The sequence below is a fragment of the Helianthus annuus genome, chromosome 6 (assembly GCF_002127325.2).
Source record: "Helianthus annuus cultivar XRQ/B chromosome 6, HanXRQr2.0-SUNRISE, whole genome shotgun sequence".
Taxonomy (NCBI): domain Eukaryota; kingdom Viridiplantae; phylum Streptophyta; class Magnoliopsida; order Asterales; family Asteraceae; genus Helianthus; species Helianthus annuus.
This window is the reverse complement of record NC_035438.2, coordinates 11428701-11447974: the sequence shown is the minus strand read 5'-3', so window position 1 is coordinate 11447974 and position 19274 is coordinate 11428701. Positions and strand designations below refer to the sequence as shown.

Genomic DNA, 19274 nt, shown 5'->3' with positions numbered 1-19274 from the left:
CAATACCAACTCTTCTGAAAGACAAGAATACAACGTTCATGTATCACAAGGAATGACCGATCTAAGGCAGAGAACCTGATTTAGATACACAAATTCATCATCGGTTTCTACAGCACAAGCACATACACAGTTTGTGTAAAGATCTTTACGTACAAATTTGCATTATCCTTACGGTTACAAATGAAGTATTAAAAGATGTTAGGTTCTTGACAATATGGTTTCTCGACAAATGAAGTATTATCTGTCCTTGCTGCCTCTTCGGTTGGTAAAAGACATAGGATGGTTTCTAATACAGGCTCTTTTAGAGAAGAGTTGGGATTCAAGGGTTTATGAGTAAAAGATGGTAGTTTATTGACAGTATAGTTTCTCGACAAATGAAGTATTATCTGTCCTTGCTGCCTCTTCGGTTGGTAAAAGACATAGGATGGTTTCTAATACAGGCTCTCTGTCAGTTGTGGTTGATTTATAGGAGGAGGTTATGAAACGAATATATGTTTATGCGAATTCACAACATCCTTGCTTTATTCTCTTTAATCTATTAAAACGATCCTTGTTTTGTCACGTATATGCGTTTAATTCCCAACATCCTTATTGTATCAGACTATCTCACCTCCTTTTCTCTCTCTGACAACCTAGACCCAAACCACCGCAATCAACCACGTTCTGCGAAAAAAACATCATCTGATCATCATTGTTCTTGAAGATGAAGATGAAGAAACGAGGGTTTATTCTCATTAATCTATTAGAACGATCCTTGACTTGAATTTGTGGATTTCGGTTGGGTCAAAAAAACTTAACAAGAGAATCAACTAAAAAAATACAATTGATTACTCGGTCGAATAACAGGTCCGTTAAAGTTGAGCTTCCTGATGCAACTTTCACAGTGGTACCAATGTCCTACTACTACAATCCTTCCAACGCCTGATTCCGATACAACCCTCGATGTTGAAACCGGTTTTACCTCACGAAAAGGAAAGAGTTAACATTCTGATTCAGATTCAGGAAGCAGATGTTTATGAGTGAAAGAGTTAACATTCTGATTCAGATTCAGGAAGCAGATGTTTATTAGTGTTTGAGAAACTAACAAGGTAAACCTGAATTTTCAAAATTTTAGACACTTACTTGAACCGTTAGTAATGCTAGATGTCATTTTGGCTGAACCACAACCTATTACAGCACTGTATGAACCTGTGTTTTGAAAATAGGCTTTGTTCTTCGTTTATTGGATCGTTCTAATAGATTAAAGAGGTTTTTACCATTTTTTACCATGCGTATACGGGTCATATACCGTTTATACGGTCGTATACGATTGGTAAAAAATATTTTTACCGATCGTATACTATACGATGATTGTATACGGGCCGTATCTATATAACTATATAATACATCTCCAATGGACACAAAAGTAATTTAACATCTATTTTTTAAGATGGCAGACTAATAGTCTTAAATAAAACCTATATTTTTACATTTTTGTTCCCATTTTATCCTCCTCTTCACCTGAATCGTTCTTTATATCATCAATTTCTTCGTTTTTTTTTTATCATGGAGTGTGTAATCGATTTCCTAATTGATTGTCCATTCAATTTTCGCATTGAATGCAATTGAAGACGTGGGTTGAATCCCATTTAACCCTTTCATCCATGGAATTCTAGAACCCTTCATATGTACCACATTTATATCAGTGACTTGAACTGTCCATTATCAAGCACAAATCATCGATCTTTGAGATGCTTATTACTAGGGTTTAGAATGTTCACCTGGCCGGAAAATTATGCCGCTGTTTCGCTGGCCACTGGTGTTGCTGCTTCGCCGCCGGTCTCACCAGGTATGCACAAATTAGGATTTGATTGTTTCAATTTCATTTTTTTTTGGTTTGAAATTGTATTTTTTTACTTGTTGTTAAAGTTATTATTTTATAAACATGCTTCTTATAATCTTATTTAGGTTTCAATGTAGGTGAAAGAGATATGGGTGGACAAAAAAAGTGTAGACAATCCCCCCTTGTTGGAAAATTATCCGTTGATTTGGTGAGTTAGGATGAAATCGACTTTCAGTTTTTGTTTGATAATTATATTCGTTTTTGATGGGTAATTTAGGTTATTAAGTGGTTATAAATCAGAGGTAACCTTTCCATTAATTCCAGTTAGTTATAGTTATTATTAGCTAATAGAAATCATTTTATATACACAATCTATAGGTTCGTTCTTATCTCAACTTGTGAATTGTAGGCATGTGGACTCAAGTAGATAATTGTGAATTGGCGTCAGGTGGAAATGATAACAGGCTAAGTGATTAAGCAACTAATCTTCTTCATCTCTTCAAGATATTAGTTTAACCTCTTATTTTTAAATCTTTTTTTTTGTTTTTACGTAGCTTTTTGTTTGTTGCCAACAATCGACACAACTTGTTTTAGCTTATTCCAAAGGCGATTTTTTTTAAAACTTTGTAAGTTATGGATCCTTTTTCCCCAGTGATACAAATTGAGAGGTATGATGTGATATATTCTGATCAGATATGATGGGATGAGCACTTTCACCCGAACGGGCATGGTGGGAAGGCGTATATGGAGAACGGTGGAATCAGACCTGAGGCGAAGGTCACAACGGCTCTGGATGGGTCCAAAAATATGGCAATAGCAGCTGCGGGCAACACTGGGACACCAATGTCCAACAAAGACAGCTGCTATGAGAGATTTCCTCATTATGGTTTCTATCATTGCTATGGAAACTCCATCCCCTTGCGTCAGGTCAACAAACCTTCTAAGAGGTAACATGTTTGTAGATCATCTGCTGAAGCTGTCTGTAATAAATAATAATAACTCCCATCAAATAAGTAATCTGTTGTGGACACATTTATAATGTATTAACATATGATGCTTTTGAATGTAGAAAGGGTGGTTCCTTATGGTGACCCCAATGATCCTCATTATAGAAAGAATGCATTTGATGCAGGGGAAGATGGTCTAGGTAAAAACGCCCATTTTTTTAAAAAGGTAAGCCTACGTTGTAGATTGCTTGTTATTATATATATATATATATATATATATATATATATATATATATATATATTGTTATTTCAATCTTGTGTTTTTTTTCTATCTAATTTAATCATTAGAGATGGCGATTTGAATGTATGGGTGGCCATTTGTGTAGGGTTCGGGTTGGCGGTTTCATATATCCCAATGTGAAAATGATCGATTATTTTAAACCCCGAACCCAGACACGTGTAACCCACGTTATGCGTTGTAAAGTGGCTTGTCAAGTCAAAGGATTGGTGGGTTGCATTAAATTTTTTCTTTTTTATTTTTTAATTATAATCCTAAACGAGTTGGCAAGTTGGAAATAGGTTGATCAGTCAATTCAAACCCATCTCATTTATTAAATGGCTTAGCCGTCTATGCGACTCGACCCCGCTTGGCTCAAGGCTAACCACCCGTTTACTTTGTGTTATGTTGTTGAGAAATGTTGTCCCTAAGTTAACAGTTTCATTTGTCACTAAGCAGGCATGCCACTCTTTTGAGTCTCTTTCTGTTTAGCCTTTGGATCCTAATGACTTGAAGCCCTTAATGTTCAGATCTCTGTCTTTAGGACTAAGCTGCAGAAACAATTAGAGGAAGCTAAAGTTTTTGTTGTCTGGTTTGGTACCCAAATATTGCCCTTTCCCAGTAAGGTTTGATGTCGTTCATTGTGCACATTGTAGAGTCCCATGGCACATTGAAGGTGATAATTTCAATTAATGTGTTTTGGTGAGTTAAAAATGATTAAGTTATGACCAGAAAAGAGATTAAACATGTAATATATATGTCTTTGGGTTAGGTAATTTAAGTCAAAGGGTTGAAATGGGTTAATTAGAAAAACAAATAAGGTATCAACGGGTCGACACGGGTTGAGAATTTTAAAGGAACGGGTCTTTAGGGTTCTTTAGGTATCACCACGAGTTCAGATGTTCGGTGAACATCATCAGCGATTCAGACAACGGCATCTTCATCCTCTCCGGCCTCCGCCGTCTCCTCTGCCACAAACCCGCAACCGTCTCCTCCGCTGACTCGCTGACTCCACGCCGCCCGTCCGGACCATTGAAGTGGTTATTGTTTGTGTTTGTGTTTGAGGGAGCAGTAACCGTTTTTTGATCGAAACGCATCAGGAATTGTCGAATGGAGACGTGCGAAACCGGTCGAGGCCGCTTTCGGAGAAAATGAAGCCTGGGTAGACTGTGGAACAAGCAGTTGTGAGAGCAGTTAAAGAAGAACTTGGATCAATAATTGAGAATGTTGAGAGTGATACTGTGAGAATTGTGGCGGATTCGTATACGAATAACGTAGAGGAAAGAGTGTATGTGTCATATCCGGGGTTGCCAGCTTGTTATATATTGCATTCAGTGGATGCATATGTGGATGGATTGCCTAAGGGTGAGTGTTGGACTGAGGAAGGGGATGAGTATGAGGGTTTGGGTTTGGGTTTGGGTGAACGGTGCAAATTGGCAGTTTGTTGCAAGAAGCATTACTGGAAATGGGTTGATGAGGGTGAGGGTGAGGGTTCAGGTTTAGGTTTGTCTTGAGTTTTGCAGTTGTGGAGGTGAGTTTGAGTTATCATTTTTGTGTTTCTTGATTTATATGTGTTTGTAATAGTTACAGTCTTACATAAGCTTTTTTGGCTTCATAAAGGATTAAAGGTTAAAACTTTATGCTTTTTTGAACTTGGTTATACTATTTAAATGAAGTCTTGATGTTTTAAAGTATGTAAATTTTGTTGATCACTGTTGAGTATTGTTATTTAGTGTTGTTTGAAAACTTGATTTTGTATTGATTATATGCAAAATTTGTGCATAGGCAATAATTTGGAGTCGCTTGTTTGCCTGATTTATGGTAAAATGGGACTGATATTCTGGCATCGTATGATTCAATCAATGGTCAATGTTGATTCTAATACTTGAAATTGATCCCAGCCAATTAAAGTTGGCACTTGAGCCAACATTTGGGAGTTATGTAATACGGTTTTAAAAAGCACACCTGAGGCGCGAGGCGCACTAAGGCGCAGGTCTCTTCGCCTCATGGCACCTGAGGTGCGTTTTTTTTCACAAAGCGCAAGAAAAGCGCATTTTTTTTGGGTTTTTGGAGGTCTGAGGCGCGCGCCTTATGTATTTTGGGTGTTTTTATGTTTTTTATGCATGAAAGTGTTGGATAATAGGTTTTTTGGCTTGTACAATTTATAAACTAATAGACGAGTATAATGATGTAAATTATCGACTCCGCCGCAACGCGCGGGTTTCCCACTAGTATTGTTATACGGCCCGTATACTATGGGTAAAAAATGCTAAAATTGGTTTATTCTCTTTAATCTATTAGAACGATCCTTGTCTTGAGAACCTGATTCTGATTTAAACAATGGAATTTGTGGATCAACATAATAACTGAAAAGAACTCGCCATTCTCTTGCATCTGTATACGTTGATTGTGGATTTAACTTGCAAGAATTGTGTCTGTCGCATGGACTCAGACTCATACTACTAGCAGAACCCGACACGTCTTCTGTGATGATTCGAAACATTCACGAACCACAATGGACTCGGACTCATACTACTAGCAGAAGAACCCGACACGTCTTCTGTGATGATTCGAAACATTCCGAATCACTAGCAAAAGAACCATATTGTGTAGAGATCTTTACGTACAAATTTGCATCATCCTTATGGTTACAAATGAAGTATTAAAAGATCTTAGCTTCTTGACAGTATGGTTTCTCGCCATTCTCTTGCATCTGTATATGTTCACGAACCACAATGGACTCAGACTCATACTACTAGCAGAAGAACCCGACACGTCTTCTGTGATGATTACAACGATCCCACTCACAAGTTGTTGATACATATCGTCCGGTGATTTTTGATACATGGAAAAACAAGGACCATTCACCTCTTTCAACCTACCAAAACACCAAAATCCGTACCGGTGATTGTTTATACATACTATTCTTTATAGCCATATTCCCACTCACAAGTTGTTGATACATATCGTCCGTTCAAGTTGAGCTTCCTGATACATATCGTTCGTAAGAAACTTTTCGTGCATTGAACCTTCAGTTGTGTACTCTTCAATCTTCTTGAGTATTTTTCTAACTTTATGCTTGCATCCACCAAAGTGAATATTAACTTTGAGTGAAAGAGTTTGGAAACCGGACGGTAAAAACGAAGTAACTGTTGGAATTTGTGGATTTCGGTTGGTTCAGAAACTTAACAAGAGAAGCAACTAAAAAAATACAATTGATTTCTCTTCCGGTTACTGTAACACCTCGGAAATTCCTGTCCATTAAAATAAAGACACGTGTCACGTTAGACAGAGGTGTCAGAAAAACCAGGATTATATAAAAAGATGTTTGGTAGGATTTTATAGGGCGTCATGTTATTTAAAATACCTCTGAACGACCCAAGGGCGACATGTTATTAAAACACCTCTGAGCGACCCAAATTGTTATAAATCCCAAGATCCTTAAATCATTAGATAATCATCTTATATGATAACCGGCTGCTCTCAAATAAATAAAGTTGCATCTTTATTAAGGACTTTGGAATTATAGGTTGTTACTACTGAAAATGTTAAATAAAATCCTTGTAAAAAGGAATCAATATAATTAATTTCCTTGGCCAACTATTATGAGAATCCAAGACTCATTCTTGGTAATCTCCGTCACTTTGCAAGACCCTCGTGAGTTGAAATTGAATGGGAAACATGTAAGAGCATGCTAGGCATGCAATGGCTAATCAAGATGGTCCCACATCTGAAAAAGAGGGACTGATTTCGGAGTTGGTTTGATTGCATGGTTAAGACTTAAAAGCTCACAAAATTTTGTCCTCTGGCCATCGGTTACGGACCACAAAGCCTTGGGCTTACGGTCCGTAAGGAGGGTATCTGGGCATGTTTCAGCAAGGTCGGTTACGGACCGTAACCATTTCAGCTTACCGTCCGCAAGAGGTCCTTACGGACCGTAAGGCCTCAAGCTTACGGTCCGTAAGACCGTTGCTGGCAGCAGATTTTGGACAGCTGCCTGTCCAGCCCGTTGCACCGACTTTGAATGATGGTTTTTGAAATCAGGGGCTTGCTAGGCAGTATTTAGGCTCTTAGGGACACCTGGGGTGATCTTGTAACTATCCTAGACTTCCATGTCTTGATCCTAGAGCATCTTGGTCCCTATATAAGGAAGTGAAGTGGTGAACTTTGATCATTCATTGTGTCACTCACTTGGAGCTTATTCTCTGGAACTTCCTTGGACAGCAACAAGTGCTCATTAAGTCCCTAATCCTATTTAGGATCCTTGTAAGTAACCTTAACCTCCCCTAATCCATTTTAACTTAGTTAATTAAGTAAAAGTCAAACCGTCGTAATTAAGGTTTGACTTCGTGATTAATCATAATGTGCTCTGTCAAATCACGAATTAAAGATACCTTTAAGTAGGTAATTAAGTGGGTAACAAACCCTTAAAAGGGTATTTCCAGATTCCCACTCTAAGCATGTTAATTGTCGAGTCAAAGTTAACTATAAAAAGTCAACAGAACGCTTAAATTCAAATTAACTTATAATTAGCAATGTAGGATGCATGCAACCTGTTTTATCACTAATATAATTTGGTAAATGATGTAAGAACATGTTCCAACATGTTCAACTCGACAATTTTCTGTTTAGACCCGGTTCGGAACCGAAAGTCGCATAGTTTGACTTTCGCTTTGACTTTCAGTTCTGACCCGTTTTAGTCAAAATTAAGATTGCCTTAGAGCTTCTTTTGGACCTAATAACATGTTAGTATATCCTCCTGTGATTATACAACTTGGTTCATTAGATATCTTGTTCACATGCATGTTTCCGTTAAATGCCCATATGTTGACCCTTATGCCCGAATGTCTAAAAATCATGATTTTTGAAAATGTAAAAGGGTAGACATCTTAGTTACTGAATTATAAACTTGTTCCCAAAATTTGACATCAGTTTAAAGTCTAGGTTGAGAGTTATGCTCATTAGCGTAATTAGAAGCTTTCTTAGTGAATAATTAGCGTAATTAACACATAGCCTAATTAAACTTAGATTTTATGTCAAAACCTTATACCCACTGTTATATAATAATATTTTGGGAATTTTAAAGATTTTTATTTATTTTTAGGCTAAGCATAACTTAAGGTTTTAAGCTTAATTCGGCTTATGCCGGTTTTGCCCTTTTCGGCCATAAAATGAGTTTTACAAAACCTTTTGACCCCAAACCTTTTCCTACTAATTTATTATGTTAAATATATTATTTTGAGCCTTCTGGAATTATAAAAATATCAGCTTTTCTTTTAAAACCCGGAAAAGGCTCCAAATCGCCTTTTTAGGCATTTTTACGATATAGTATATGTCAAAACTAGTTTTTATACTAAAGGTCTAATACCTACTGATATATTTAGTAAAATTTCATGTTATAACAGTAAACTAAGGCTGAGGACTCAGGTTTCCCATTTTGACCTTTTAAGCCTATGTAAAATTACCAAAATACCCTTATGAGGCGTAATTGGAGTTTAAAATCATTCGGGGCATAATGGGACATACCATACTGATATTACAACATACTTGGTGCATATAATCTCAGGAAACATGTATATGATTTATATGGTTAACCGTTACGCACTTTCGTGTTCGGATCGGCTTATGTGACTAGTTTACGCACATTAGCCGAAACGGGTCAAACCGTAACATCTTGGTCTCTAAATTCAGAATGTGTTTAGTTTACCCATGTTATACAAGTATCCAAGCTTGTAGGGTCTAAGTCACATTCCTTTTCGGTTTTCGCCTTCCTCGCGATTAAACCATATTTATTCTTCGAAACTAACCGGTCTAAGCTTAGGCTATGTTAAAAGACCCGTTAGGATTCTAATAGGTTATTATAAACCTTCGTTCCAGAATAGGAGCCCAGTAAAAGACACTTGCATTTTTGCTTTTGTGGTTTATACATTGCTCAGGTAAATACTTTTAACTTATTTTCCCTTATACGGGCTTGGGGGTACGGTATATAAAATACCGCTTGGTCGGGCAATTGACCCCAACTCATTAGTAGTTGGGTATTATCGATGTGACCCATTTGAAAACTAGTTTTGTTTGTTTTACGCCTTTGGGAGCTTAATGACCATGTCCCGGATATCCTTGGCATCATTTTTGGCCACGAACTTGACACCCGGGTGTAGGCGTACACCCGGTAATATGTCCATATTATTAAGGTATAAACGTTGGCTTCCCGCCGCGGACTTATACTGAGTGGTGTGTCAATTAACCTTAAACCCGACACGACTCGGGCGACTGAACGCATAACGAACATGTAATTCTTTTACAAGTTTAACTTTGATTAATTATTCCCAAGTTATAAAATGTTTTGTGCCTTGTGCATTTAAATCAATTAAAAAAAAACCTTTTCAAAATGAGTCAGTTAAATTGTATTTACCAGTGTAAACTGACGTATTTTCCCCAAAAAGATTAAGTGCAGGTGCTACACGTAATAGGCTGGTTTCTCCTTAGCATCATAGAGTCTAAATCATGCCACCAAGATTTCTTCGCGGTCGAGGCAAGGGACCCGTCACGGGTCATGATCACGAAGCCGGGCCTTCGCACCGGCGTACCCCATCCATTACTATGAGCACAAGCCCGCAAGAGCCATGGAGGCTCTATGTTGAACCTAGAAGACGGTCTGTCTCCCTTAGCTCTTCACCTTCTTACCAGCATTCCTTTGGGCCCCAATCGGAAAACGAGCCCAACAACCAACCACCAGCCTTCATACCGCTACAGAGATCCAACTCGCACCATGCGTATGGCGATCCCACTCCGATCTTTCAGAGCCGATTCAACCCGGCTAACATCTTCCCTGAACTTGTGGGTCATAACCCACTTGGTCCTGAGGATCATTTCCCAGGCGAACACGCTGATGATATGGATGAAGACACGGATCCAGTGGAGCCCGCGTCTGGAACACCCAATCACCCGATAGAGATCTCTGACGGGTCATCATTTCACGGATCACCTTACCGTGGTCCAGATAGCTTCCAGGAAAGGTTTAACCAGTATGACTGGTACTTCACCCCGTCCGAGCACTCGCCGTCCCATCAGCAGCACCAGCAGCAGCAGCATCAGCAGCAACAGGATCCTTCCCAGGATTCTCGATTCAGGGCAGTTACGCCACCACCGCCACCGCCAGTAGAGCAGCAACCGCCTCCGGAGCCACCGAGGCGGAGAAGGTTGAACGCACGGATGTCCGTGCGAGGAGGAGTTCGATTCAGTACTCCCCAGCCTTCAAGTGGCAGCCATTACCCGCCACTTCAGGAAGAAGAGGACCCACAGATGGGAGGTCCATCAAGCCCTATTCCAGACATCAACTCTGTACCTGTGGCACCACCATTGGGGTTCGATAACCCAATTCCTGCATACGCTGGATCAGCGGCGTACAATCCCTTCGAGCAGCCGGCGCATACCCACTACAACTACAATTATGCTAGTGTGGACCCGTACCAAGAGGCATGGGACTACAACGCTAGTCACCCTGAGGGGCCTTATGGAGGACTCTGGACTACTGGTTACCCGACTTTTGGGTACCAGCATCCGCCACCTCCTCCACCTGTGTATCAGCCGCCGCAGCCACAGATTATTCCACCTGAGCGCCAGCAGGAAGTCCTTGAGAGACTAGACCGTTGTGAACGGGAAATTCAGACTGAGCGCAGGCACAACAGAGGATTCTTCAAAGTACTATCAGATCTGATCAAGGGAAAGTCCAAAAGGAGGGACTATTGAAGATCCTTGTTATTTTTATTTAGTTATAATTCAGTCCCTGCGTGGACTTTTTGCTTCAGTATTCAGCTCCTGCGTGAGCTTGTCATTTTGTACTCTGCTCCTGCGTGAGCAAGTTTGGTTAGTTAACCCCTGCGTGAGTTTGTTCTTGATTTCCGCCCCTGCGTGGGCATTTATTTTTGGTAGAAGTCCCGTTTTGGGCAAATATTGTACTTGATTAAGACAATTTATGGGATGTTCTAGTTAAGTTTTCATTTTTGATAATTATATGCATAAAATATGAAAATAAATGAAAATTTAAAAAGATCTGCCATTATATTAAATTGGTAAAATCTAAAGAGAACAAAGACCTAGCCTTATAATTTATAAAACAAGGCCAAGATGGTAGTTCCATAATTAGGTTAAGATCCATAATTAACATCTCAATTTAGGACTATTCTGCGTTTATTATTAAAGAATCTTGGAGGTAAAACCTAGCCTTTATGTTATCGCAAACATGGCCAAGATGGTATAACCCACATAATAGATTCAAATTATTAACGTCTGTTAGTATGATAATGATCTTGGCAAACTGTGAATCAGTAAAGTCACACAGGCCATCCATCATAAAGGGTTAATCTTAAATTCCCTTAAATTAATTAACCACTTCTTTGAAGTGAAGTTCCTGTGGGCAATAATTATATGTCCTCCGTGACTAAGGACAGTGGTAGCTTATGGCTCCCTGTTAATAAATGATTTAACCTAAAACACCTAGATACTATAAAATCTTGGTTTATTAAATATCTTAACTGTTCTTGTGACTAGGCCTTATGTGCTAGTAATAAAGTATCATAGGATAATAATAAAATCCTAATGTTCTAACGAATTAACCTAAAATGGCAATTTAAAACCTTGGTTAATTAAACATAAAATACTATAAGAGCCTTTAAGTTAAAAACCTTGTCCATCATTTATATGTAGCAATTGAAGCTACATGGCTGGATCAGATGAAGTCAATAGCCATCCGGTAGGGAACCGTGATGATGCTAAATTCCTAGTAACTGGTGCTGAGTTAAAAGCAGTTGTGAATGATGCGGTTGCAAAAGCCTTAGAACGGCAGTACGGTGAGTACAGTGAGACCCGCAGTAGAACCCTATCTACACCACATGCTAAACCAAAGAATCATTCTGAGGCTCACAACAAACCACCACCCACTCCACCCAAATCTAAGAAAGATGATGACCGACACTCCTCAAATGAAAACAGTGTTCACCCCAAGAAGATTGTGTTTGATGAAGCCCCACGTGCTAAGGGTTGCACGTATAAATATTTTGTATCTTGTAAACCTCGAGAGTTTACTGGAGAAAAAAGGGGCAGTAGACTGTATGACATGGCTTGATGAGATAGAGACAGTGGTAGACATCAGTGGTTGTGCTGAAAGGGATATGGTTAAGTTTGCATCCCAGTCTTTCAAGGGTGAGGCTCTAGCTTGGTGGGGGGCGTTGATCCAGGCTTCTGGAAAAGTTGCCTTGTACAATATGTCTTGGAAGCAATTTGTTGCTCTTGTCAAGGATAACTACTGCCCTCAGCATGAGGTTGAACGAATAGAATCTGAATTTCTATCTCTGGTTATGAAAAACCTAGACTGCCAGGCATACCTCACCAGTTTCAACACTTTGTCCAGAATGGTTCCTTACCTGGTAACCCCGGAACCCAAGAGAATCGCACGCTTTATTGGGGGTTTGGCCCCAGAAATCAAGGCTAGCGTGAAGGCCTCTCGACCTACCACATTCAGATCTGTCACCGATTTATCTCTGTCTCTCACTCAAGATGCAGCGAGACAAAGAACATTGAGAAATGCGGATTCTGACAAGAGGAAACGTGAAGATGACAGTTCACGTCGATCAGGCAAGAAACATAGGGGGAACCATGATAGTAAGAAGGGGTTTGAAGCCAGGAGGAACGAGCAACAGTGGGGCGATAGGCCCAAGTGCAAGGTCTGTAGGAAGCACCACTTTGGGAGGTGCAGGTATGAACAGAAATCCCAGCCCAAGGCATGTGGGATATGTAAGTCTTCTGAGCACCGAACTCTTGAGTGCAAAAAGATGAAGGATGCAACTGTTACAGTTGCAACGAAAAAGGGCACATCAAGACCAATTGCCCAAAGATTGTCAAGAAAACCGAAGAAGGGAAGAAGACCAATGCTAGGGTCTTTCAAATGAATGTGCAGGAGGCCATCCAAAACGACAACGTCATAACTGGTTCGTTTCTCATTAATGACGTTTACGCAAGAGTATTGTTTGATTCTGGAGCGGATAAATCTTTTGTGGATGGTAAATTCGGTGAACTGTTAGGATTGCCTGTTAAAGCCTTAAGTGCAAATTATGAGGTAGAGTTAGCAGATGGGACTTTAGAAACCGTCTCAACTGTGTTAGATGGATGTGCTATATCCATTAGGAACCACTCTTTTCCTCTATCCCTGCTACCCTTTAAGTTAGCCAGTTTCGATGTAGTATTAGGCATGGATTGGTTATCGCATAACCAAGCCCAGATTGTATGCAGTAGGAAGCAAGTAATAATCAAGACTCCATCTGGTGAGTCTCTCACCATTCAGGGAGATACACATCATGGACTGCCTGAGCAAGTGTCTATGCTCAAAGCATCCAAATGTTTGAAGAATGGTTGTGTTATCTATATGGCACAAGTGACCATTGATGAGCAGACGCCCAAGATTGAGGACATTCCCGTTATATCGGAATACCCTGAAGTTTTTCCGGAAGAACTGCCTGGTTTGCCACCAGACAGGCAAGTGGAATTCAGGATCGATATCATTCCTGGAGCTGCACCTATCGCTAGAGCGCCTTATAGACTAGCACCAACGGAGATGAAGGAATTGAGAACGCAGCTAGACGATTTGCTAGCCAAGGGTTTCATTAGACCTAGCTCGTCTCCTTGGGGAGCGCCGATCTTATTTGTCAAGAAGAAAGATGGCTCGATGCGTTTATGTATCGATTACCGAGAGCTTAACAAGGTCACTATCAAGAATAGGTATCCTTTGCCCAGGATCGACGATCTATTCGATCAACTTCAAGGGGCAAGTTACTTTTCCAAGATCGATTTGAGGTCAGGATATCACCAATTGAAGGTTAAGGATGAAGATGTGCACAAGACTGCGTTTAGGACTCGTTATGGTCATTACGAGTTCCTAGTGATGCCTTTTGGACTCACTAACGCACCTGCCGCATTCATGGATCTCATGAATCGCGTCTGCAAGCCATATTTCGACAAATTTGTCATCGTCTTTATCGACGACATTCTCATTTATTCCAAAAATCAAGCTGATCAAGAGAAGCACCTCCATTGCATTCTGAAATTGCTTCATCAAGAAAAGCTATATGCAAAGTTTTCCAGATGTGAGTTTTGGTTAAGAGAAGTCCAATTTCTTGGACATGTGGTCAGTGAGCGTGGTATTCAAGTGGATCCCGCTAAAGTTGAAGCTGTCATGAATTGGCAGGAGCCAAAGACACCAACGGAAATCCGCAGTTTCCTAGGTTTAGCAGGATACTACAGGAGATTCATCGAAAATTTCTCAAGAATTGCAGCACCCCTGACTTTGCTGACTCGCAAAAATAGCAAGTTCAATTGGGGACCTAAGCAGCAAGAGTCATTCGACATTTTGAAGCAGAAATTGAGTAACGCTCCCGTGTTGACGTTACCTGATGGGATTGATGAATTTGTAGTTTACTGTGATGCATCACACACCAGGATGGGTTGTGTGTTAATGCAGAAAGGCAAAGTTATTGCCTACGCTTCACGACAATTAAAGGTGCATGAGAAGAATTACACCACCCATGATTTGGAGTTGGGTGCCGTTGTATTTGCACTAAAGTTGTGGAGGCACTATTTGTATGGTACTAAATGTGTGATCTATTCGGATCACAAAAGCCTCCAGCACCTGTTCAACCGAAAAGAATTGAACATGAGGCAGCGACATTGGATGGAAACTCTGAACGATTATGATTGTGAAATCAGGTACCATCCAGGTAAGGCCAATGTAGTCGCAGATGCCTTGAGCAGAAAGGAGAGAGTGAAACCAATCAGAATCAATGCCAAAAGCATTGAGGTCAGGAACAGTCTGAACGAAAGGTTGTTAGCTGCACAGAAAGAGGCAGTATTAGAAGCTAACTACCCTGATGAAAAGCTAGGAGTAACTGAAGAACAGTTATCCTATGGCAAAGATGGAATCCGGAGACTAAATGGAAGAATATGGGTTCCTGTTTATGGAGGACTTCGAGACGTCATCCTTAAAGAAGCCCACAGTTCCAGATATTCCGTCCATCCTGGAGCGGATAAGATGTACCAGGATGTAAAGGCAAATTATTGGTGGATAGGCTTGAAAAAGTCTATAGCCACCCATGTGGCTAAATGTCTGACGTGCGCTCAAGTTAAGGCTGAGCATCAAAAACCGTCAGGTTTGCTACAACAGCCTGAAATTCCCACCTGGAAATGGGAAATGGTAACGATGGATTTTATCACCAAGTTACCTAAGACGCAGAAAGGAAATGACACTATTTGGGTAATAGTCGATCGACTGACTAAGTCAGCACATTTCCTACCCATTAAAGAGACTCCGACATGCTAGCCCAACTGTACGTGGATAAGATTGTATCCCTGCATGGCGTACCAGTATCTATCATCTCTGATAGGGATACCAGATACACATCTCATTTCTGGAAGAGTTTCCAAAAGTCTCTGGGTACGCAATTAAATTTTAGTACAGCTTATCATCCTCAGACGGATGGGCAAAGTGAGCGTACTATTCAAACCTTGGAGGACATGCTTCGTGCATGCGTAATTGACCTAGGAGGAAGTTGGCATAGGCACCTACCTCTGATTGAGTTCTCCTACAATAATAGCTACCACACCAGCATTAAGGCTGCGCCTTTTGAGGCACTATACGGTAGAAAGTGCAGAACACCCATTTGTTGGGCAGAGGTAGGAGAAGTTCAATTATCAGGACCAGAATTAGTCCTGGAGACAACGGACAAGATTACCCAGATTAGTGAGCACCTAAAGGCTGCCCGTGATAGGCAGAAGAGCTATGCTAATGATAGGCGAAAGCCCCTCAAGTTCGAGGTTGGCGATAAAGTTTTGCTCAAAGTATCACCTTGGAAAGGGGTAATGAGATTTGGCAAGAAAGGTAAGTTAAGCCCAAGGTACATTGGACCATTCGAGATCATCGAATGTGTAGGATCGGTGGCTTATAAGTTGAACTTACCAGAGGAGCTTAGTGGTATTCATAACGTGTTCCACATCTGCAATCTGAAGAAATGTCTAGCTGATGAATTGCTAGTCATACCGCATTCAGATATGCATATAGACGAAAGCTTAAAGTTTGTAGAAAAACCTGTGTCGATTGAGGACCGACAGGTAAAGAAGCTTCGGAGGAAGCATGTACCCATTGTCAAGGTCAAATGGGAGGGCCGCAGAGGTCCTGATTATACGTGGGAGTTAGAATCCACGATGAAAGAGAAATACCCTCAATTGTTTCAGTAAATCTCGAGGTCGAGATTTCTTTTAAGGGGGTGAGGATGTAACACCTCGGAAATTCCTGTCCATTAAAATAAAGACACGTGTCACGTTAGACAGGGGTGTCAGAAAAACCAGGATTATATAAAAAGATGTTTGGTAGGATTTTATAGGGCGTCATGTTATTTAAAATACCTCTGAACGACCCAAGGGCGACATGTTATTAAAACACCTCTGAGCGACCCAAATTGTTATAAATCCCAAGATCCTTAAATCATTAGATAATCATCTTATATGATAACCGGCTGCTCTCAAATAAATAAAGTTGCATCTTTATTAAGGACTTTGGAATTATAGGTTGTTACTACTGAAAATGTTAAATAAAATCCTTGTAAAAAGGAATCAATATAATTAATTTCCTTGGCCAACTATTATGAGAATCCAAGACTCATTCTTGGTAATCTCCGTCACTTTGCAAGACCCTCGTGAGTTGAAATTGAATGGGAAACATATAAGAGCATGCTAGGCATGCAATGGCTAATCAAGATGGTCCCACATCTGAAAAAGAGGGACTGATTTCGGAGTTGGTTTGATTGCATGGTTAAGACTTAAAAGCTTACAAAATTTTGTCCTCTGGCCATCGGTTACGGACCACAAAGCCTTGGGCTTACGGTCCGTAAGGAGGGTATCTGGGCATGTTTCAGCAAGGTCGGTTACGGACCGTAACCATTTCAGCTTACGGTCCGCAAGAGGTCCTTACGGACCGTAAGGCCTCAAGCTTACGGTCCGTAAGACCGTCGCTGGCAGCAGATTTTGGACAGCTGCCTGTCCAGCCCGTTGCACCGACTTTGAATGATGGTTTTTGAAATCAGGGGCTTGTTAGGCAGTATTTAGGCTCTTAGGGACACCTGGGGTGATCTTGTAACTATCCTAGACTTCCATGTCTTGATCCTAGAGCATCTTGGTCCCTATATAAGGAAGTGAAGTGGTGAACTTTGATCATTCATTGTGTCACTCACTTGGAGCTTATTCTCTGGAACTTCCTTGGACAGCAACAAGTGCTCATTAAGTCCCTAATCCTATTTAGGATCCTTGTAAGTAACCTTAACCTCCCCTAATCCATTTTAACTTAGTTAATTAAGTAAAAGTCAAACCGTCGTAATTAAGGTTTGACTTCGTGATTAATCATAATGTGCTCTGTCAAATCACGAATTAAAGATACCTTTAAGTAGGTAATTAAGTGGGTAACAAACCCTTAAAAGGGTATTTCCAGATTCCCACTCTAAGCATGTTAATTGTCGAGTCAAAGTTAACTATAAAAAGTCAACAGAACGCTTAAATTCAAATTAACTTATAATTAGCAATGTAGGATGCATGCAACCTGTTTTATCACTAATATAATTTGGTAAATGATGTAAGAACATGTTCCAACATGTTCAACTCGACAATTTTCTGTTTAGACCCGGTTCGGAACCGAAAGTCGCATAGTTTGACTTTCGCTTTGGCTTTCAGTTCTGACCCATTTTAGTCAAAATTAAGATTGCCTTAGAGCTTCTTTTGGACCTAATAACATGTTAGTGTATCCTCCTGTGATTATACAACTTGGTTCATTAGATATCTTGTTCACATGCATGTTTCCGTTAAATGCCCATATGTTGACCCTTATGCCCGAATGTCTAAAAATCATGATTTTTGAAAATGTAAAAGGGTAGACATCTTAGTTACTGAATTATAAACTTGTCCCCAAAATTTGACATCAGTTTAAAGTCTAGGTTGAGAGTTATGCTCATTAGCGTAATTAGAAGCTTTCTTAGTGAATAATTAGCGTAATTAACACATAGCCTAATTAAACTTAGATTTTATGTCAAAACCTTATACCCACTGTTATATAATAATATTTTGGGAATTTTAAAGATTTTTATTTATTTTTAGGCTAAGCATAACTTAAGGTTTTAAGCTTAATTCGGCTTATGCCGGTTTTGCCCTTTTCGGCCATAAAATGAGTTTTACAAAACCTTTTGACCCCAAACCTTTTCTTACTAATTTATTATGTTAAATATATTATTTTGAGCCTTCTGGAATTATAAAAATATCAGCTTTTCTTTTAAAACCCGGAAAAGGCTCCAAATCGCCTTTTTAGGCATTTTTACGATATAGTATATGTCAAAACTAGTTTTTATACTAAAGGTCTAATACCTACTGATATCTTTAGTAAAATTTCATGTTATAACAGTAAACTAAGGCTGAGGACTCAGGTTTCCCGTTTTGACCTTTTAAGCCTATGTAAAATTACCAAAATACCCTTATGAGGCGTAATTGGAGTTTAAAATCATCCGGGGCATAATGGGACATACCATACTGATATTACAACATACTTGGTGCATATAATCTCAGGAAACATGTATATGATTTATATGGTTAACCGTTACGCACTTTCGCGTTCGGATCGGCTTATGTGACTAGTTTACGCACATTAGCCGAAACGGGTCAAACCGTAACATCTTAGTCTCTAAATTCAGAATGTGTTTAGTTTACCCATGTTATACAAGTATCCAAGCTTGTAGGGTCTAAGTCACATTCCTTTTCGGTTTTCGCCTTCCTCGCGATTAAACCATATTTATTCTTCGAAACTAACTGGTCTAAGCTTAGGCTATGTTAAAAGACCCGTTAGGATTCTAATAGGTTATTATAAACCTTCGTTCCAGAATAGGAGCCCAGTAAAAGACACTTGCATTTTTGCTTTTGTGGTTTATACATTGCTCAGGTAAATACTTTTAACTTATTTTCCCTTATACGGGCTTGGGGGTACGGTATATAAAATACCGCTTGGTCGGGCAATTGACCCCAACTCATTAGTAGTTGGGTATTATCGATGCGACCCGTTTGAAAACTAGTTTTGTTTGTTTTACGCCTTTGGGAGCTTAATGACCATGTCCCGGATATCCTTGGCATCATTTTTGGCCACGAACTTGAC

General features: G+C 39.8%; 1 long non-coding RNA gene across 3 annotated transcripts; it reads left to right on the top strand.

Moving 5' to 3' along the window:
- The first annotated feature begins 1385 nt into the window (after window positions 1-1385).
- Window positions 1386-5223, top strand: LOC110864724. Of its 3 annotated transcripts, XR_002550051.2 has the most exons (6): window positions 1387-1828; window positions 1948-2030; window positions 2232-2448; window positions 2516-2769; window positions 2892-2995; window positions 3506-4740. It is a non-coding gene; the product is annotated as an uncharacterized LOC110864724 (long non-coding RNA). The 3 variants fall into 3 exon arrangements; XR_004860071.1 differs by lacking the exon at window positions 3506-4740 and adding an exon at window positions 4832-5223 and having other exon boundaries at window positions 1386-1828; window positions 2232-2769; XR_002550050.2 differs by having other exon boundaries at window positions 2232-2769.
- Window positions 5224-19274: the final 14051 nt, after the last annotated feature.